The following is a 23,573-nucleotide window of genomic DNA, read 5'->3' on the forward strand; positions in this document are numbered from 1 at the left end:
TTCCGGTTAATATTGCGTTAGTGGAATATGAGTTAAGAAGCAAAGTCCAGCCGTTTTTAACCAATGATGCTCAGGGCTCAGGCAACAACCAATAAGAGCTCACCTGTTTTCTGAAGCTGCGCTGTGATTGGTCGTTGCCTGAGCCCTGAGCATCATTGTTGTCATTATCAGTCGACAGCAAGTGGCAAAATGGCCGCCCCCTGAGATGGGGAAAAACGGCTGGATTTTGTTTCATAACTCATATTCCAAAAATGTAGTATTAATCAGAACGTCATGTTTAGACTAGTGAGGTCACATAGAACATATCATTGTCAAGAAATGTTTACGGTTGACTTCCACTTTAATTTTCGAGCCAAATGCTTAACAAAAAATTAAAATCGAAAATATTTTTTCACATAGTAATATCCTGTGGCATTATGGGAAATATGCTACGTTTGTAGCATTTCGAACGTATTTGCCGTAAAGTTAAGCCACTTTTGCATCCAAGTATCATTTCTGAGCATTTTTAGAATTTAAACGACCTATCCTCCAAGTACTTCCGCATCATCTTTCTCTGAGGGTTTGGGTGCCGCTGGCACTTAGCACTCACGCTAATGCTAATGCATCATGAGGTGTCCTGGCTGGTCTGACATTTTTTATATATATTTTTTTTAGTAACACTAATAGACCACACAATTGCCACGATAACAGAATAAATAATCACCTCCTCCTTGTTCTACATTTGTTGTTTTGAAGTTCAGCCATTACCAATTGTTTCTAATCCTTCTCACACACACAAAGGCCTGCATTCTGCTACGAAACAGGCACCAAATTAACTCCACACCGGGGATACAATGTTTTTCCATTAGGGACCACGCTGTTCAAATCTGGCTTCTCGTGCATCATTTTATTTCCCGCGTCAAACAAAGTAAATATCCAATGTTCTCGTTTTGCCTGCGTTCGACTCCAAACACTCGAGCGGGGGAGCGGCCAGTGGGGATGGCGTGCACGTAGCGTGAATCTATTCTTACAATAAAGAAGCTCTTAATTGATACAGAGAAGGCTGCATGAGGAAAATAATGAGCTGACACACTTCGATATTATTTTGTATCCAGGCGGCTTTCACGCGGCAGGACGTCGTCGCTGCTTGCAAGATGAGCTTTCTAGCGGTATACTTTTAATATTTACAATGCACGAGGTAAGCGGCACAGCCAGCTTCCAATAGCTGTCAGGACAGAGCAAAAATGCTGGGATAAGGGCGAGTGCCTTGACTTGTTTAGCGTCGTTACTAGGGGTGTGAATTGCCTAGTAGCTTGCGATTCGATCTGTATCACGATTCGATTTGATACTGATATAATCCCGATACGAATCTATAAGTCAATTATTGCGATTTTTTTTTTTTAAACTCTAATTTAGAAAATACTCATTAGTAAACTACTACTGTAAACTGTACTACACTGTAAGATTTGTATGAAAATCTATTTCAGGCTTATAGCTGTGGTCCACCGTATTTAACAAAGGTTGCAATCTGTTTCATGTTTAAAAAGCGTTGAAATAAATTTTTAAGGCTTAATGTTCCATTAATCTAACATCCTTCTGTGCTTAAAATGTGAACCCTAATTCTAATTAAGACATTTTGTTGAATATTTCCATCAAAAATTGAGCTTTAAAAATCGATTCGGCTGCATATTGAATCGATACGAGAATTGTACGCTGTAATATCGCGATATATTTCCGAATAGATTTTTTTTTAAAGACCCCTCGTCGTTACTACTATCAACCAAGATAGCATTTAGCATTAGCGATTTAAACAAATTGTTTGTTTGTTTTTTTTAGGATTGTAAACCATGGTTTACTTATTCTGACGGCTAAAATATTAAAACAAAAAATGTTTTAAAATGTTATTTTTACACTTAAATGTAAAAACTGTGGTGTAAAAATTGCTGGTTAGCTCTTTTTTTTTTTTACATGTGAAATTGAGGTTAACCTAGTTTTACACTTCAATGACAGAATTTTTTTTATTCAAACAGAACAGTATTGTATGGTTTTTACATGATGAAGAATGTTAATATATTTTTACACTTAAATGATACCTCAGAATGTTACAAATTCGTGATAACTTACATTGATGTTTCTGCATTTGGCAATTTATTATTATATTATATTATTAGTATGGGATTTTTTTTAATGGGCTTTAGGTGAACTGATGAATACACACACGCACGCGCGCACATGCACATGCTCACCCACATACAAAAAAAAAATATATATATATATATATATATATATATATATGTGTATATGTATATATATGTATATACATTAAAAAAAAGAAAAAAAAGGAAGAAAAAAAACATTTTATTTATTTATTTATTTTTTTTATTTTTATTTTTTTTTAAAAAAAAGGAGAGCAATGATGATGTCAAATCAAATGAACAATACTGAGCTCTAAAAAAAAAAAAGAAAAAAAAAGAATGTTACAAATTACTTGTTTCATATTTTTTTATGGTTTGCATTTTTTTTTACCAAAACAAATTAAAAGCATGAAATATTTTATAATGTTTACATTTAAGTCAGAAATATTTTTACACTTGAACGAGAATTTTCTTTTAAATTAGGTTGATATATATTTTTTGTTACATTTGAAAATACAGTAAAGAATAATAGTTAGATCTTAGTAAACTTAAAAAAAAAAATAAAAAAAAATGTTTGTTTATCTTATCCAGACATTGGTTAACTTTTGTTCTTTAAATAAATAAAAAAAATATTATTTTATTGTTTGAACTACAGTGCGGTACCTTTTATGATTAGGATTGTTCAAATATTAACTTAAACAATAAAATAAAGTTGAAATGTTTATTTATTTGTTGTTGTTGTTACCAACCTTGTAAATTTATTACTCTACAAAAATTGCCACTCGTCTTTGCGAAGATTAGCTGCTAAATGTGCTTACAAGTTGAAAAAGGGTTGTGTCTATTTGCATGGTAACGTGTCATGTTCAATGAAGCGGAAGGAGATGCTAATGAGCTATTTGTGCTGTACATACAAATGACGCGTGCGTGCAAAAGTCATGACTCCCCGGTTTGACGCTGTGAAAACAATCAAATATGGAGAAGGGAACCTTTTCAAACTGACGCCTTTGACATTTTGACCTCTTTAGTGAAATTAATTGATACGTGAAGCTTTTGCTGTGTCATTCACGTAGAAACATTATTTTCGCCAGGCATGGGAGGGAAAAACAAATCTGTGAATGTAATCTAAAATAATATATGTTGCATCGTTATGAAGTAAAGAGTAATTGTTTTAATATTGTTTTGTGATTAAGGGCTCTTTTCCACTTTTTAATTAAGTCAGAGGAAGAAATCATTGATTTATGTATTTTTTTTTTTGGTTCTGATATAGGACTCGCTGTCAGTATCATTTTCCATACAAGTAGTGATGAGGCACATTGTTTATTTTAGGGCTGCAATTAAATTAATTATTTTGATAATTGATTAATCAGTCAATTATTTTGTCGGTTAGTGATTGATTTAACAAATAAGCTTTTGTATGCTTTCTGTCATTTAGGACTACTTATGCAGTTACTATGTCCATATTAGTCACTGTTATTATTAAATACATTTGTGATCAAGTTTTCCGAAAGTATGACTAAATAATATATTGTTTTCTCTAGCGATCCCCCTTTCTTCATTCTACCTTTCATAAAATATTAGAAATAAGGAATAATTGCTAACTTTCTTAGGCCGAAGGGCTCCTCTATGCTTAAACTGCTTTTCATGGAGCAGTTTTTTTTTTTTTTTGCCCAACGGCAACCCCTACTTATTTGCTTCTATAGTTAACGTTTCATAAAGTAGGGATAAGGAAAAGTTGGTTATTTTTTTTGTTATGCTCAAGGGATCCCACTATGTGTCGTTAATGTGTCATGAAGTAGTAAGAACAAAATATTTGTTTTTGTTGTTTTGCTCAAGGGATCCCCACGCTGTGCAATTTTTCATAAAGTAGAAATAAGGATGTTCCAGGGCACCCCCTATAGTTACAAAGAATAAATACTCTCTAGTATGGCACATGGACAGAGATAAAAAAGTAAAATAAAAAATGCATGTGCTAAGTAAAAACAACATGCTAACGACATGCTAAATGCTAACAAAACGTGTTTGTGTACATCATCACTGTGACAGCAATCACAGCCCACAATGTTAGCATAGAAGCTAATACAACAAGAGGTGTCCTGGCTGGTCCCCAATAGACCAGGTGATCAGGATTCACCACGTGAAATGACAGAAATGCGTCGTTCGAAGGCCCAATTGCCACGTATTGTTGCTTAAAACAACAAAATGAGACTATTCAACCCAATCACACGTGAGCTTGTTGATTAGATGGAGGATGACGCAGAGCGAGTTCATTGTGAAGTTATCACTGTGCTTGCGGCTGGCCTACAAAATAATTAGAACACGAGCCAGTTGACGGAAACGACACATCCAATTCACACATCCAAATCCCTCGGAGCGCCATTTTTTTTTTTTGATCGCTTGGAAAGCAGCATCATTTGATGGCTCATTTTTGTTTTTTTTATACGTCAACTTTCTTTGATGGACAAATTAGCGAGATCATACAGTATAAATGCTGCACAATTATCCTTCCAACTAAGCAATTGCCACACATGATTAGTTATCAGTCACAACCACAAAGCTTTGCCTTATGAAAGTCTCCTTAGCTTATTACTAACAAATGTTGCCTACGGTTAGCATCAATAGCTAAGGCAACACACAGACAATAACAATACTCACAGGTGTATATTCTTTATCTTCTACAAAACTGACTGAGTCACTGAAAGTAGTAGTAGAAGTGCTATTCTTCTTTGTTTATGTATGCATGACTGTGTTATACTGCCTCCCTGTGGTTCTTTTTTGACTCAACTGTTTTTATAGTGTAGGAAAGCACAATTAACCTGTCTATTCACTTTCCCCCAACATTTTAGTTTGGTGGTGTGCCGTGGTTTTTTATTTTTTTATTTTCTACTTCTGGAGAGCTCAGTATTGTTCATTCGGTAATTTTACCGATTTGACATGTCATCATCATTGCTCCCTTTTTTTAATTTAATTTTTTTTTAATTTTTTTTTTTTAAAATTTATTATTATTATTTTTTAATTTTGTATGTGGGTTTGAATGTGTATGTGCGTGTGCGTGTGTGCGTGCATGTGAGTGTGTGCGCCGTGATATTTTTCTCATGTAAAGTATGTACCTTGGCACAATAAAATTTGGGAAACACTGCTCAAATAAACACACGGAGGAATCGCAGAACTGTGAGGCAGACATGATGACCACTAGGACACCACACTGTGCCTTTTTATTTCTATTTTTTTAATCTGTCTAATTTTCTCATCCTCTTTAAGATCAACAAGTGACGCCAGCTGACGTTCAAACTCCCCACTTATGAACAATTGAAATTCTTCGATTAACGCTAAATTCCACACCAGAGGGCTCGAGCCGAGAATCAAACCCAGAGCCGCAGACCTGTGAAGCAGACGCGTGACCCACTAGTCCACCGTGCTGCCCCAATTTGTTTACCATTTGTTCAAATGACTTTTCAATTAGCGGCCAATCTGGACGCTTCTTGCGCACAAATGGCAGTAAAACAACCAATTGAACCAGTTTTACATTGAAATACAAACCTCCCGCCTTAAATGACAAATTCTCATTTGAGAAGCCTGCCTGGGCAATTTGACCTCGTTTATTTATTTATTTCGGCTTGCACCAGGTGTGTGATCCGTCCGCTCATTACAAACGGGGAAATGAGAAGAATTAGCGGACACCATAACAAAGTCTATGAATAATAGATAAGCTTGATTAGTTTCAGGTATTCCCACTGATCAAATCTAGCCATAAAACATCGAAAGTGAACGAGACCACGAGGAGCGGGGGTTGCGCCATTTTTTCCATTTTCTCCGCCCGGCGCCATTACGCCACTTTAAGAGCAGCGGCTTCCATTAATGCTCCATCCAAGGAAGCTCATTGCGCTGCCAGGGGCGTTTTACGGCATCCCGGCCTCACGCCTCCTCTTCGCCATCCTGGTGAGCCAAATTGCATTACAGTAACAGATTGGTGGCCGGTGTGATCCCGGGCCAGGTCTCGTCCAGATGCACAGCGGCGCAGAGGTGGTCCGGGACCGGCGACGGAACGGCCAGCTTAATGGTCCCAATGATTTGTGATGAAAGACGTGTGAAGTTGTTACCTCAGCGCAGGTCGGAGAAGTTTATAAATAGCCGCCGGAATCCATCTTAGATTTGCATTCAGCATAGGAGGCAACCATTGCGACTCCCAAGGCATCCGTTTTTTTCTGCGTCTCTTGGACGGCTTATGTCTGTTCCATTTTGTTGCTCCCTGAGGTACAATGACCATCAATTATTTTTAGATTCTGATCCTAATTTGAAATCCTAAAACAGACTTGAAGCCTTAATCTTTATTAATTGTGGCTTGAATGCTTAATTTGAAACCCTAACCCAAGCTTCAAAATCTATCGTGAACTTTATTTGAAATCCTAATTGAGGCTTGAAACTCCTTTGGAACCGTAATCCAGACTTGAATTCCAATTTTGAAACCCTAATCCAGACTTCAAACCTCATTTTGAAATCCTTATTTTACACCCTAATCAAGGCTTGGAAATCTAATTTGAAATTTTAACCTTGGTTTTAAAACCATAACATCAGACCTACACCAAGGTTTGAATCCTTGATTACAAACCCTAAACCTAGTTCACAACACTGTGTTAAAACCCTTACCTAGATTTGAAACCTCCATTTGAAATTCTACCCTTTGTTTGAAACCTTAACCCAAACTCAACTTGAGGCCCTACTTTCAAACTCAACCCCTGTCTGGAAACTCAAATTTGAAACCCATACCCAAGCTTGGGAACCTAATTTGAAACCCTAACCCTGTCTTGAAACCCCAACCCAAGCTTTTAACTGTAATTTGAAACTCCAATTTTGAGTCAAAGCCCTAATTTGAAATCCTAACCCTGTTCTGAAACCCAAATTTGAAACCCTAGCTTGTGTGAAATACTTAACAAGGCTTTAAATGTAAATTTGAAACCCTAATCTTGAAACTTTGAAATTCTGAGTTGGAGCCCTGAGATATGAAACACTCAACGCTGAATCTTGTTTGAAACCATAATTTGAACCCTTTAATCAGCCTTGAGGCTTTTGGCTTGAATCCCTAACCCTGTCTTGAACCCACATTTGAAACCCTGACACTTGTTTGAAATCCTTAACTCAATTTTAAAACACCAATCCTAGTTTGAAACCATTACCTAGGCTTGAACCCAAAATTGAAAGCCCTAATCCTCGTTTTAAACCCTAACCCAGGTTTGAAACAGTTGGAGCCCTAATTTTGAATCCCCATCCATACTGAATTCCATTCAAGATTAAGGCCCAACTTTTAAAACCGAACCCGGTCTCAAAACCTTCGTGAATCAAGCTTTGCAACCACACTTGCTGCTGATTTTTTTTTTTGCTCTTATGAGTTTGGTATGGAAGAACCTCACCACCCAGCCAGCATTGGGATGAACGGACCAATATTGAGACCACCGAGAGAATCCATCAAAAATCATCTTCTTTTTTTTTTTAAACTCTTCCAGGAAGTCAATCTTATTTTCAAGAGCAGCTCTGAAGCGCGCGCCTCATAAGTGAAAGCAACTGCGCTTGTTATTGCCTAAACTTCAGGCTTGACACCCACATGAGAGGCTCTTTCGGCTTTATTTTTCGTTGCTCTGGGAGGCTTGTTTATACTCAAAGAAAAAAGAAAAAAAAAGCGCTGATTATGCTATTTTTGGATTTTAATGTAAATGGATTCTTAATGTCAGCGGTAAGTAACGAGCACGTGCAAAAGCTGGAACCATTTGATGTAGCAAGACAAACATATTGCCCCAAGGGGGGTTGAAATAATTCGAGCTGTATACATCCCCTCCCCCCCCCCCCCGCTTCAAAAAGAGTATGATGTATTAAAGAATCAATAGAGTGTGAGCTGGCCTGTGTCAAGATGAATGTCTTCAAGTGACTCAGTCCTCCAATGAGAACAGATTTGACAGCGCGAGCAGCATGAGCTCCGCTGCCTCGGAGCTGCCTGCCCGTACCACAAAATTGCGGCTGACTTACGCTCGTGTGCAGGTGCTTTTGATTTCCCCCAACATTTACACTACAGTGCAAGCGGCAAAAAATAAAACAATGTGTGGTGCTGCTACACTTTCTAGAAGCTTCTAATCTGAAAGCATTTGAACATTCGTGACTATCATCAAGGGACGTTCCGCACTGTGGGATACAAAGAAATAACACAACAGTAAACCCTAACCCAAGATTGAACCAATATTTTACATAGAGACAGATGCTAACCCACTCGCTAGCTAGCTTCTTAGAAAATGTCGGGAATGAAATTAGTATACTCTTAACCAGATATATTGATATATTTAGCTCATCAATATGATTTTTTTTTTTCCTTCTTATTGGATCAAAACGTTGACCCAAATCCTTAAAAAAATGCACTGGGTATAAATAACCCAGCATTGGCTCTCTCCCTTTTGGATCCAATTTGGGTTGCTTTTTGACTCAGCAGTTGCTGTACTTTCATTAAAACCCTAACCTTTTCTTCAGTGAAGTCTACATTTTGATACCTTAAGCAAGGCTTGAAACCCCAATTGGGAATCCTAACCCAGGCTTAGAATCCTACTTTCAGACCCATACCCTGGGTTGAAACCCTAATTTGAATCCAGATTTTAAGTTTTACACCCTGACCCTGATTTAGGGAACTTTGAAACCCTAAGTATGGTTTTAAATCCAAATTTGAAAACATATCCCATGCTTGGAACTCTACTTTGAAACCCTACCTCTATCCTGAAACTCTACTTTGAATCCTGAACCCGGGCTTGAAACCTTAACTTGAAACCCTACCCCTTGCTTGCAAGCCTAATTGCAAATCCTAACCCTAGTTTGAAAATATACCCTCTGGTTTGAGACCATACTTAAAAGCCCACCCTTGGCTTGAGACCCTAATTTGAAACACCAACACTGAATTAAAGTTCTTATTTAAAACCCTAGCTCAGGCTTGGAACTCTAACCTTATTTGAAAACCCTGCTTTGCAACTATGCCCCAAGATTGAAATCTAATGTTAAAATCTTGGGCTCGGACCCTACCTTGAAACCCCAACCCTATCTTGGAACCATACTTTGAACCCCTATTGATTTGATTTTAAATGTAACTTGAAACCTTAACAGTAGTCTGAAACTCTAACTTCAACCCTTAACACTGACTTGAAACCTTAACCTTGTCTTAAAACCCCAATTTGAAACCCGTCCGTCCGTCCGTCTTCTTCCGCTTATCCAGGGTCGGGTCGTGGGGGCAGCAGCTTTAGCAGGGAAGCCCAGACTTCCCTCTCCCCAGCCACTTCAGCCAGCTCATCCGACGGGACCCCAAGGCGTTCCCAGGACAGCCGAGAGACATAGTCTCTCCAGCGTGTCCTGGGTCGTCCCCGGGGCCTCCTGCCGGTAGGACATGCCCAATTTGAAACCCTAACAACACTAATTTGAAAATTGAACCTAGTCTTGGGGCCCCATTTATCCTCTTGAAACCCTAACTATAGTCTGAAGCCCTAACTTTAAACCCCACCACCCCACTTGCAACCCAAATTTGTAACCCTAACAACCCAGGCTTGAGACCCTACTTTGAAACCCTAACCCTGGCTTCAAGATGAATTTCAAAATCTCAAACAGGCTGGAGAGGAGACACTACATTGGAACCCCAACATTGGCTTGCAACCCCACAACCCTAGTTTGAAACCCCGATCAAAACCCTGACTGTCGTCTGAAACCTTAACCCTGACACAAAACCCTACTTGGAAACCTTGAATTAAAATCCCAAATGACTTTCATCCCTAATTTGAAACCCTAGCCAGGCCTTGAAAGCCAAACTAGAAACCTTAACTCCCGTTTGCAGGGCTTCCCGTACTGTACTTGGCCATTCCAAACGGATACAGTATATGAAATGCAATACGACACTCTAAAAAGTGAAAGGCAAAGCTCATTTCTCAGGCGGCTCCAGAGATGCTACAGTATCTTACTATGGCGTGGAGTGCTGTTAACCTGGAGGGTAGCCAGCCGCTCGCCTTCAACGCTTGATATTCCAGGACACACGGGCTTCCCGGCTGCAAAGATTACCTTGACAAGACAAGCGGCCCGCGGAACACAAGGCAGGAAGAAGGCAGGCTTATGGGAACAGTGGCACCGGCAGAATGTTGAATACAGAAGGCTAATAACTTGACCCCGTTCCCTTCCTTGCCGTGTGCCGCCATCCCGGAAACTTGGCTTCACTATCTACTTAAAGCGCCCTTTCTCGGCTGCGGGCTACCATCATGTTGTGCGCGCAGCCGTGAACTAGAGGGGGGAAGTTGTGTTGTTGCGCCTCATGCCTCCTCAGACTTGACAACCTGGATTAAATTACTCTTCAGAGAGCAGCAGGCCAAAGATGCCCAAAGAATCTTAACTCTTTGACTGCTAAAAACGTTAAATAACGTTTCATAAAACCTACGGAGGAGCGCCAAAGACGTTAAAAGACGTTCACCAAGTTTTTTTTTTTTTTGGGGGGGGGGGGGGGAAATGGGTGGAGGAAAGCCTTAGCCAGCTGTGCTGAAAGTATCAAGCAGATCTAGTTAGTATAATGCCTATTTTTGGCCCCTAGATGGCAGCGATGACTCTCTTTGGACAAGATTGGGTAGGCGTCAGTAGAAGACGTGAGGCGGAGCTAGAGTGTTGAGGGGACAATGGCTGAGGAAGCCATAATGGCGACCGGTTGCAAGCAGCTCACGCTTGAGCATTTTTTTCAAAGACGAAAAGCATCGACCAATGCTAAAGAGCACATTGATGACGACGATGATGATGATGGTGACTCCGAGGTTGACTTCGAAGTTGGAAGCGTTGACATTTGGGTGAAACTAACCATTTTCTATTGTTGATTAATGAAAAACGGAATAAGGTAGAAACAAACTTTTTTTTTTCTGATGAAAGACGAGAGTTCAATCTTTCATTTGGTAGTATGTGTGTACACAAAATTTTCTGTGGACCTTGAAAGATCAGTCAAAATGCTTAAATCGGCTGGCACTGACAGCATCCCTTTTCTGAAAACGTCTGGCAGTCAAAGAGTTAACAAAAAAATAAATAAAGGGCTGGAACTGCTATCACAACACAAACTGCCTTAGATCGATAATTACCTTCTTAGAAGGCGTTGTTAGGGTGTTATGTTATGTTAGGGTGACCAGACGTCCCATTTTTGAGCCTTGAAGCCCCACATCTCATCGGATTTCACCAACCTCATTATTTTGTCCCGATATTACGCAGGTTTAACATATTTAACTGTTAAATGACTTTCTATTTATTTCCAAATTCACATTTGCATTAAACATTGGCCAGAACTGGTACCACTTCCTGTTGAACTGTCAACCAAGATAGCATTTAGCATTAGCACCCAGCCAGCCACTTGCTGTTAGCCGCTAACGCCAGCGACGGAAAAGGCTGTTGCACGTCTGCCATTAGCTAGCTAGATAAGAGGATCTGAGTCTGACCCATGTGTTACTTGGTGTTGCTGATTATTTACCAACAATATTTTGGGTTTGTCAGTATTTAAGGTAAACAGGAAGGGCTGATAGATGTCACATTCCAGCGATTTCCAACACGTCATGATGTAAATATGAAGACTCCCGTTGGCAAGTAGATGTTTTGAAAGTAATTTTTAGAATAAATACTAGAGACAGACTGATTAATCAACCAATGTAAAATCAACCAGATTGGCCAGATTTGTGTTTTTTTTTCCCCATTTAATTTTTTTCCATTAACAAATAATAACATAACACAAAGATAATGACATTCAAACACTTCCCCCGAAAAAAAAAAATCATCCCCAAATTTTCCTCCAATATAAATTTTAATAAATACTGTAGGGATAAGTGTTATAAAACAGCCAAATGATCTGCTTTAAAGCAACACTAAGGAACTTTGGGTTTACGTTGATTATGGCGACACCATATGTACAAAAGTGATAATGTTATGCCAGAAGGAAGACCTCATTTTCCATGAGGACAAACATATCGCGTCATTTTTTTTTTTGCGTCAGCCTGGCCAATGTTGATCCTTGACTGTCCTTTTACCCAGGTAGCTTCCCTTTTTCGCTTTTGCCAGGAAAGCAGTAAAGATTCAACTTACAAATTGACTTCCATCTTTGTAAGGAATTGGGAAAGTGGGAAGTGACATTTGTATTTTTTTGTGTGGCAGTGTTTCTACCATCATAGTTTTAAGTCGATGTTACATCAGAAGAGTTATGAAAATATTTTATTAAGGTTGAACAGTTCCTAAGTGCTACTTTAATTCATATTGTTAGCATAAAGGCGTTGTATATTTGGCCAATTAATCAGTTATCGGAATTTTATTCTGCTAAAAATTTGCCAGAAAAATATATATTCACATCTGTCAAACTCAAATAAATCCTTTGTAGATTTAAGTAAGCAGCATCTTGGGTTGAGTTGCGCTTTACGGAATTTAATGTTTTGTTTTCCAAACCATTATTGTGCCAACCGCACCCATTTTACACGCGAAAAATCTTCCAGCAAACCACCTTAACTCTTTGACTGCCAAAAACGTTAAATAACGTTTAGTAAAATCCTATGGAGGAGTGCCAAAGACGTTAAAAAACGTTTGTTTCAAAACAGAGGTGAAACTAACCATTTTCTATTGTTGATTACTGAAAAACGGAATAAGGTAGAAACAAACTTTTTTTTTCTGATGAAAGATGAGAGTCCAATCTTTTATTTGGTAGTATGTGTGTTTCCATAGTCCAAACACATAATTTTCTGTGGACCTTGAAAGATCAGTCAAAAATGCTTAAATCGGCTGGCACCCACGGCATCCCTTTTCTGAAAACGTCTGGCAGTCAAAGAGTTGTTAAGAAAAACGTCACACAAAGTGAAAATCCTGAAAAAAATGATGAGCTTGTCTCTTTTGTGTGTGAAATCTGAGCTTGTTTAATTGAACACAATACTCGCAGGAAGCCATGACTTATTCGGTACTATCAAAGGCAAAAATGGAAGAAAAAAAAATCGAATCAAATCCTTTTCTTTTTTGCTTATGCATGACGAGTGAAGCTACTTGTTGGAAGAACACTGACGGCAAAAGCCATAATGTCCAACTCAGCAACACTAGCGGGCTAATTAGCCGAGTCCAGCCATTCCCTTTGAACCGGCGCAGTGCAAGCGGGAGCCATCTGAGTTCTTTGTTCCAATCACTGAGCAATTTCCTCTCGGCTGCAGCCAGCACGGAGGTTACGACCGCAGCGGGTCAGAGGTAGGCCGACCCGCCGTCGCCCACATGGTTATTACTATTTTTACTCCCAAAAAGCGATCCTCCCCGTTGTATGTGTGACAATCGCATGACGACGAAAAAAAAAAGACACCAGCAGACAGATGTTGAGAGGGGCTACAGGTACCCATTGCACTTCAGATGTGCGCAATTATTCACGGCCGACTGCTCTCTGAAGACACAGCACAGATCATTAACTTCATCCTCTCGTGCGCCGGCGTTTAATGAACGCTCGCGTGCTATATGATGTAAAGCCCCAGCGTTAGCTACGGCTGCGCTTTATGGCCCATTCCAACTTCAGAGACTCGACCAGCCACCGTCCTCAACCCACATGGATCACATATTTCATATTAGTAGCAAGTAGCGTGGTATCTGCAGGTTCGAGGAAGTCAAATTGAAGACTTTGTTAACTCATTCACTCCCAGCCATTTTCACAGAAGCAACCCCCTTCGCTCCTGGCTGTTTTACTGGATTTTGACTGATATCGCAAGATCCACAGAACATTCTGTTCTATTGCTATTAAAACATGGAACCGACCAAAAGAAAGATTAGAGTCTCTTCTTTCATCAGGAATGAAAAGTATATTTGTATCTGTTTCCGTTTTGCACCAATTAGCATTAGAATATAGCTAAGTAGCAAACAGAGCTCGCAACATGGCTCTGGCTGATCTCTTATACTCTGCTGCCACCTGCTGGCCGTTTTTTTTTTTTTTAATAACTACCATTGCTTTAAACAACCTCTTCCGGTCAAAAGCTGTATCAAAGCCTTCTGTATGCCCTAGCTTTAAAAAACAACAACATATAAACATGTTTTTTGGGAGTGAAGGCCAAAGTAATAAAAACGTATTTACATGTTTTTGGGTTTAAATGAGTTAAGGCCATTTGGATGAAGGTAACACCTCTCAGTTTTTTTTTTTTTGTTCAGTTAGGGGCCCCTATTTTCATGTCCAGCTCAAGTCTAACGCAGTGCAGTGGTATTTTCGTAAACGGCGCTTCTACAAAGGAGCGTTTTTTGCCATTGTGGGAGTGAATACAGCGGACTTCTCAGGCAATTGAAGCGGCTCCTCTAATTCTGTTTAAGCGCAGGAGAGGCCTCAGTAGTTCTTAACCTGCGTTTGATAGAACCCCAAGGGTTCGGTGAGTCAGTTTCAAGGGTACGACGGACGTCAAGCCACACAACCGACTCAAATGATTCATGATGATACACCCCCCGCTTGGCCATCATTGGCTGTAGGCCATCATGCTACATTGCTTGGCCTATCTGTGCTTCAGGAATTTGGTGCGCTCAGCTCAGTCAATTTATGACTATTGTGATGGTACGTTCCATTCACACTAAGTATGTCGAGCAAAATTAAGAAAGGAGGTTGGACGATAATGTGCAATATGAATTCACATGTATAACGGAACATATGGTGTTCCACAGGGTTCAATTTTGGGGCCTCTGCTGTTTTCATTCAACGTCCTAACTGCGATGATTTGCGATGCCCAAGTTGAGCAATTCTAGTCCAGCTCAACTAGCTATCTAGTAAAACTAAAAGAATACTATCTGGATTCAAGGTGGAGATTCGATGAAAAGGCGACTCACCCTGTTCATTTTGTTCACCAGTAAACCCTATACCTATGTTTTGGATTTGAGGAAAAAAAAAAAATATATATATATATACAGTATATTTTACAATAAAGAATGTGCATAGGAAACTGGTGGGGTTCAGTACCAGAAACAGAAACAGAAGAACGGAAGTTAGTTGTTCTGCCTTTTTGTTCTAACCACGTCCCAAAACTTTGGATGAAAGAGACTTGCTCAAGCTTGCATGACCAAGCAGGGTAAAGAAAAAAAAAGAGAAAGAAATCCTGACCTAATTCTGCTCTGCACCTGCACTTTCACGGTCTTCCCTATAATGAATGGCCATCTCTGATGTGCATATGCTGCAGCTAGAATGTGCTGATGCGCCACTGCTAACGCAACACTTTCCACTAAAGGTTGAAGGAGGCAGCTGCTGCCAGTCGTCACAATTAACTCACCGCAAGTCAAGCTCTGGTCTCCATTGCGGGAATCACATCAGTATCCCGATCAGCTGCACAATCCAATCCCCACTAGGGGGCACTGGTGGCGGTGGGGGGGGAGGGGCTGGTTTTAACAGGAACGCGCCACCTAAGGATAGGAGAAAAGCTTAGCGTTAAGCAGAGAAAACACGCACCTGATCAAAGAGCTTATCGTCGGATGTCTCTATAAGATTAACCGGAGGAATCGTCCTGCAGTATTTGAAAAGATTTTCCCACGTTGATCAGCTCAGAAAAAGGGTCGCGGCTTGATAATCGTAAATGTTAAACCTGTTCAGTGTTTATGATGAACACAAATGGCGATTTTGACCTGGGTAGGTGTGTAGTTTTTGTATTTTCTCCACATTCTGACCAAAGTCTGCAAAGAGACAATTTTCGGATGACGCCGAAAGATTATCCTAGTGATTCCCTTTTGGTGTGTGGTGTAGTGACTGGTGAAGAGTGATTTTTCCTCTTCCGATCTTTTTGGAAAACAGTCAGGCTGACGTTGGTAAATGTCAAACCTGGTTGATTTTTACGATAGCAAGTCCTTACGTATGCTGCGCTGGCAATCTCATGTACACCCCACACGATAAGAGCAGTAAAGACATCAGCTCTCCATTCATTCATCTTCTATCCTGTTCTGAGTCAAAGGTGAACTGCTAATCTGAGCGTTTTTTATTTATTCGTGTAATTCACTTTAAACTGGATGACAGGCCCAGTTCAGAATAAATTAGGTTGAGAAAGTCATCATGCATGAAATAATCTGAATAAGAACCAATATGAACAATGAAACGATCAGTCAGTTCTTCCTTAGCTAACGCAGTAGTAATGTCAAGACTAGTGTAAGTATATGTACGAAAAACACATTCAGGCCGTAAATATAAACAATAAAATGGAAGTTAAATACATCGTGACCTTGGAACATTGCATGTCAATATTGTTGTAAAACGATTATCATCAGTGTGTACTCTGTCCCTTTACTACAGCAATAGCCACAAAAAAACAAAACCTCAATCCCAACCGATTGCAAACATTAAAAAAATAAAATAATAACAGTATGTTGACCTTGACCCTGGGGGTCCCTACAGCAAAATGTTGGAGTGTTTTTTGACTTTCCATTTGCCAAACATGTCAACACACCCGTCAGCGCTTTTCTTCTTTCAAATCCTTGGAAAGGTCAATCCCTGACTTTAAAAGAGTGATTCATGCTTTTGCCTCAGCAAGACGATTGTCAGAGCAGCCTTTATTCACGTATTAGTCAGTCTCCGCTCTCTCTGATCTGCAGCTGGTCCAAAATGCTGCTGTACAACTTCCAACCTTGCAAACGGGAACACATCAACACTTGCTACGCTGAAGTTTTACATTTGAACGTTTTTCAAGGTTTAAGGTAGAAAGTGGTGTTCTCTGCAGTGACTGGCATTTATTACAATGCCAGTGTAATAGCGTATGCCAAAAAAATATATATATATATTATTTTGAAAGTCATACAGTTGAGAAAGTATGAATTTTTATAAATAATATAGTTTTTATATAGTGGACATTTTTCAATATTTTTGTGTTATTTGTTGCTCTTGCACTAAATATATTGTTTTTACTTGACTGTATTTAAACAATATATTATACAAAGGTCTTCATGTTCTACTGTGTTGTGATGTAATGCTTTTATACTAAAGTTCTTTTCATGCCGCAACTCTAAAAATCAAACAATATCCCAGAAATTGAAACAGAAAATCATTTGTCTGTATCAGCGCAATTTAGTAGATTTTCCTTTGAACACCACAAAATGGCAAACTCACTACCTGTATAATGACAAAAGTGATTTTGAACACAGCCCGTGTCATTTAGAGGTAAAATCTGGGGGGGGGGGGGGGGGGTAAACATCACAGTCGCACCCGCCACCAGTGTGACTGATTCACATTTTTACCATGACAGGATGCACAAAAATCAATGAAGAACCTATTCTGTGAATCACAAAGGTTGGCTGTCATTTCATTTTGAAGGTGCCCTTGTTTTTCTGGGATTCATCACATTTCCTGGTTGGCCTGAACAAACTCCCTCTGGGGAATTTACACAACCGCCACTAAATTTATGAACCGAGTATACGAGACAGGATGAGCGATGCAAAATTGTGAAGGGTCCAAGTTTTCATCGCAAGGTGTGAATGGACTGTGATGGTAAAGTTTCAGGATTTGCCATGAAACTAAAACTCACCAAACACGGCTCTAAAAATGTATGTATCCTTGCAAAAATTTACGTACAGGTATTTTAGGGTTCTTGGATGTGACTCCTCCAAAAACAGTCTAAACAAAAGCCAACTGAGACTTGGGAGAAATATTAGCTGTCATCTGTCACCAGTGGGTCCAATTGACACAAAATCTGTAATGTAAACATGATAAAACAAACTTGATTGATGATCTCAATGAAGTATAGTAGGTAGGGGTGTGCATCCCTCTACAAAAGACAACGGGATACAGGTTTTGATATGTGGGCTTCAAAACGAGTCCAGGACGGTTTGATTTGAAAGTGGAATTCAATTCAATTCAATTTGACATAGTGGAATTATGATTGGATTCAATATGGTACGGCTCAGTTTGAGCGGGTACGACGCAATGACTTATTTGTTGTCATTTTACATACATTTGAATGATACATACACATTTAAATGAGCTTGCCAGTAGCCTAATGTAAATTTATTAATTTCCTTCGAAGGTATAATAACTCTCCAATAAAAGAAAATTTTATACGTATCCCGGTATAATTCAAAGTGGAACGATTCAATGCACTCACATATTTTTTTGCCAAATTGGTTTGAATATGCCGGGTATACGATACAAATCATCCTGATATGCATTTTTTTCCGAGGTTGTCACTGCGCCACCTAGTGGTGACAGGAAATAGCCATCAATGACAGGTGTTTTCCAGAAGGGGAATATTAAATCTCTTTTATAGTCACACAAGATATATTCGACAGATGGATGACACTAAATTAGTATTTTATTTCAATCTGTGCAGGACTTAGGTCAACGTCTGTTGAAAGTAAACTTGAATGGACTCGATCATTTACCGAAAAAAAAAAGCCATCTTTAAGCGGGATGGCTTTCGCATTCATTTAGTCCTAGACAGTATTTCTGGGCGAGACGGGCAACATTCCTCAACACACAAGGGAAGCAGTCATACAGTCATAATCTCATTGAATGAGCTTGCTCTTTCTTCCACTTGGCAGCTTTGGCTGTGATGTGAATGTTGATCTGATTACAAAACAACGGGAAGGAAGCGAAAGCAGCGGGAGAGACAACAGGAAAAAAAAAAAAACTGCTTTAGGGATACCAAGACTATGAATGTGCATCTTGTCATTAATATTTCACTGCATCATCGTAGCTAAAGGAGAACAAAGCGGAAAAGGAGGGGGCGGTAAGAGAGGACGTGATGAAAAATGCATCGTATTTTGACACGGCGTTGGAAAGAATCCGAGCAAAACAAAAGAAGGCCAGATGAAAATGATGGCACAACGGGTCGTCTCTAATTTACGTATTCCCTGCTGAAAACCGGGGAAGAGAAGAAACCTGCCAAGGTCACCAAAGTATACTTTAACACTCCACGCAATGTCACACAATCCACGGGAGATTAGCATATGCCTCACACAGAGCCGTCATACAAATACACAATTCCTCCAGCTAGCTTGACTAGATATCAATTTGTATTCGGAGAGACGTTGACCTAAGTCCTGCACAGTATGTCCCCTTCCGCTATTCATCCAGTCAATGAAGAATTTAAGACGCATGGTTTTGCTTCTTTTGATGTGATATTTTTTAAAAGTCATTGCCGTCCTCTTCACTTCACCCCGGGTCTGAGTCGGTTGCTAGCATGTCAAGGAATAAATTTGGGGGAGGAAGTAAAAGTGGAGGCGCCATAAATGTCTCACTTATTTCACAGTCTGACATGGTGCCTCGACCTCTATACAGTGTGTGGCTGTGGACTCCTCCTTAACTCTTTGACTGCCAGACGTTTTCAGAAAAGGGATGCCGTGGGTGCCAGCCGATTTAAGCATTTTTGACTGATCTTTCAAGGTCCACAGAAAAGTATGTGTTTGGACTATGGAAACACACATACTACCAAATGAAAGATTGGACTCTCATCTTTCATCAGAAAAAAAAGCTTGTTTCTACCTTATTCAGTTTTTCAGTAATCAACAATAGAAAATGGTTAGTTTCACCTCTGTTTTGAAAAAAAAAAAAAAAAAAACGTCTTTTAACGTCTTTGGCACTCATCCATAGGATTTTACTAAACATTATTTAACGTTTTTGGCAGTCAAAGAGTTAAGCCACCTGGGCCACAAAGTAGCCACAGAAAGCTAGAAAGAGCTCATAGACTTTATATATATATATATATACGAGAAGTCCTTCACCCATCCACAATTGATGAACAAGTGATTTCTTACTATCTCCATTTCCAAGAGGGAAATGGTCACCTGGCCCAATTTGATAAGTCTGACATCAGCTCAGGACGAGTCGGCCACTTAATCTCCAACATGGCTAGCATCCGCTGTACTAGACATGATAGGTTACCTCCTTTCTCTCCTCTTATTTACCCCTTCACTCGCTCACATTTTTCCCACAGGCAAGGATGTGATAAGGCATAAAAATAGGCTCTGTCCCACAAAACTTTGGACTGAAGGGTGAGTCATTGTCTAGCACTCGCTTCCTATTGGAGCAGTGTTAACCCTGCATGATGTATTTATTATGTTTTCAAGCCCCGTTCAATTGAACAAAAAAAACAAAGGTTTGGTTATTTTTGATGAGAAAGATCACAGTCTGTCACCTAATTAGCTGCTCGCCATATGGTGGCACCTGTTTGACTATTCAGTAAAGCAAATGCCTAATTAGGCAATTAGTCATGTGGCAGAAACTCAATGTGTTGAGGCACTTGGACATTAAGGGTTTCACAGCTCTCTGGATGCACAATTAGATTGATTTCTTGTTTTTTTTAATAATCGCTTTTTACACAATCGTTTGAGTAGGAACATCGGTTTTAGTTGTTTTCCCCGACAAACTGCACAGAGATGCACAGGCGGAACAGAACATGCAAGACAATGGCACCAAGCACTGAATTTGACCTTATATTCTCTGTAGTTGGCGTCTCGCAATGTTTGTTCTACCGTCCGTTTATCGTTATCTTTAAATGTTTTGTTTGACCGGAACAATCGACTCTCTCTTTTCAAACACTGACTACGGTTAGACCTTGACTATTTGAAAGGTATTAATCCTGGGTCTTAAAATGAGAATGGGAGCCTCTAAATGTGAGGCCAGTGGTTCTTGGTTGGAATATATCTGCGGCTTGTGACGGTGGGGTTAGGGTGCTGTCACTACGCCTCACCTGTCGTAGTAATGATCTTTACCTGTTGATCTACAATCCCGCCATCACGAGCTTTGGATAGTGACTGGAAGGACAAGATAGAGAATGTGAAGTAAGCATTCTCTTTTGGGTATCAATTATCCCTAAGGAAAAGGGTGCAAAGCTCATCTGGCAGATTCCTCTATATCAAGAGGATTCAGTAGAGTTTCTGTCTATTTCAGATTCTTCCAAGATGCCCCTCTGGTGAGGTGTTCCAGACATGTCCAGCTGGGAGGAGGCCCCAGGGCAAGCCTAGGACACGCCGAGGAGACGATGTTTCACAGCAGGCACGGGGAACGCCTCGATCTCACACCGACAGAACTACAGAGAGGGAAGTCTGGGAATCTCTGCTTAGACCCAGGTGAGGTGATGGATGGCCATGGAATTTGGATTGGATCGTCATATGTTCTGGTCTTCCTCTGGATGAATAAATACTACACTTGAAGATGGCATTTCTCAAACATACCTGTCTACGAACGTTTCCGCACAAGGCCCATACATATTTAAAGTGACTCTTAGGTTGCAAAGTAAATTCAGATCCATCTGTCTCGTTTGTCCAGCTGCTCAGTCATCCATTCCTCGGCCAACCCATCCATGAATCATCCATTCTTTACCTCTGCCTGTGGGCTGTCACTGAAGCAGACTCCAAAAGGTAACTCAGACGTCCTTCAACCCCCAAGGGACCAAAACAAGCCTTGGAGAGTCAATCAATTATGGATTTGACTGAAAGCATGCATATTGGAGGAAGTCACCTTTCTTTGCGCTTCATTTCCCAGATATTGACACTTGTAGCAGCAATCTTTGCGCTTACCCTCGAGTAGACTAAGAAAATGTTAGGTCACAGGAGAGTAGGGGCAGCAAATGCTTGCTACTCACATTAGTAGTTTTCCTTTTATTCCTAAGCGGCTTTCATTTGCAAATTAGCAGAATTGATGGTTTATGGTTGGATTTTACTCTCCAGAAAGCCTCTCCTCCTCTCACTCGCTGCATAGCGATAGAGTCAGAGATGAGTAATAAGGCTAAAGGCTAAAGATCATAACATGCCCACTAAAGATCATTTTAAAGTCACCATGACTGGGCAATGGACTAAAAGAAGAAGAAAGAAGAGGTCTACAGTGAGGTCAGATTCCATCCCAGCGGTCATTCCTCATTGTGCTTTAATTTACACTCCTTGTCATGTTAATTAACGACTTTGTTTGCATGCGGGACTGTATGCAACATTACTATCCATAGATTGCAGTTCTGTCAAAACGGGCAAAGCCTAATTGCAGAACATCTAGCAGCGCAACCACAGAAACTGTAGCTAATATTGAAGATATGTCACTCAAAGCAAGCCTTGGTGTGGTTAAGTGGGATCTCGATAGAGTTTTGGAGAAAGCTTTTATCCAAATTATTAACTCATTCACTGCCATTGACGGCTATAAACGTCAAAAATTCATTTGAACTATTTCTATTAGTTTAACATTTTTTTCCCCACTTTTGTTAACAAGAATATGAAAACCTAGAATTTTTTTTATTGTACATTTAGAACAGGTATAACATTTGTGATTAATCGTGAGTTAGCTATTGAAGTCAAGCGATTAATTAATATTAAAAATTTATAAATCTGACGCGATTTGAAAAAAACTAAAGAAAAAAATATTAAAAATTAGGGGCGTCAGGCGATTACAATTTGAAATCGGAATTGATCGCATGACTTCAGTAGTTAACTCACGATTAATCACAAATGTTATATCTGTTCTAAATGTACAATAAAAAAAATTCTAGGTTTTCATAAACTAGTTGACAAAAGTGGGGAAAAAATGATAAATTAATAGAAATAGTTCAAATGAATTTTTGACATCTATAGCAGTCATTGGCAGTGAAAGAGTTAAAATAGGATCAGACTCGAATGAACAGTCATAGCAGTACTGGCTAGCCTAACCTGTTCACCTTAAATGAGATTAAATAGTTTCAGTGAAATCTCTCCGATTGAGCGATTACCTTCATTCTCATGACCTTTGGCACTGGAGGTGGGGAAAAGATTAATAGTCTGCGTGTGTCACCCCGGGCCGATCGATACTCATGAATCCTGTGTGACTGCAGGGCAAGGTCATCAGGGGCAAGCCTGGACCTCGAGGAATAGGTCACCAGCAGGTAAGCCTGGTAGTATTGGACATTTATACCGTGTTCAGGGCCCTCTGGGTTTTCTTAACCGAAACCTTTTAATGGCATTTCAATACATCTTTCCGGTCATCTTGCAGGTCATTTTGTAGTCAAATTTGAGGACATTTTTCTTAAAGTGAGGGAACTTGTCATCCATTGGTTGACAAAGTGGACGTGTTCCTCAAGATAATTTATGAATCAGATGTCTACACAGCTTGTGAGTCATCCTGGTCATGGTGAGCCGTAGAGGTGGGCATTCCATCAGAACTGATGGACTGTCCATCACTACCCGTTTTGCTGTCGAATGATGAGCAACTTAAAAAGAATGATAGACTAAGCACTGACAGAAATGGGTTTTCGTCCCTCAGTATAATCGCCACTAACCGGGTCAAAGTACTGATGGACTAAACGGAATGCCCGCCTCCGTCTTTTGGTTCTAAAATAGTGGTGGCAAAGTGACGACGGCAGCATGGTTATAGTTTGGCTCAGATTAAAATAAATCCCAGATTGACAATGACGGAAGGGTTTTCACGGCGCTGACGAATGACAGACCAGCAAAATTGAGTAAATTACCCACCTCTGGTGATCCGTAAAAGTTGAATGGAAACAACAGGACTTTTCTCGGTTT

The 23,573-nt window shown here is 39.8% G+C and overlaps 1 protein-coding gene across 4 annotated transcripts in view; it reads right to left on the reverse strand.

Moving 5' to 3' along the window:
• lrfn1 (leucine rich repeat and fibronectin type III domain containing 1) overlaps positions 1-23,573 on the reverse strand; it is a 240,293-nt gene that overhangs the window by 22,473 nt on the left and 194,247 nt on the right. For all 4 annotated transcript variants that reach the window (XR_013294218.1, XM_077566515.1, XM_077566514.1 and 1 more), the window contains one exon: positions 15,389-15,518. The gene's annotated coding sequence lies outside the window, so the exon portion shown is untranslated. The remainder of the gene's footprint in view (positions 1-15,388; positions 15,519-23,573) is intronic.

Source organism: Vanacampus margaritifer, chromosome 5 (genome assembly GCF_051991255.1).
Source record: "Vanacampus margaritifer isolate UIUO_Vmar chromosome 5, RoL_Vmar_1.0, whole genome shotgun sequence".
NCBI classification, from domain to species: domain Eukaryota; kingdom Metazoa; phylum Chordata; class Actinopteri; order Syngnathiformes; family Syngnathidae; genus Vanacampus; species Vanacampus margaritifer.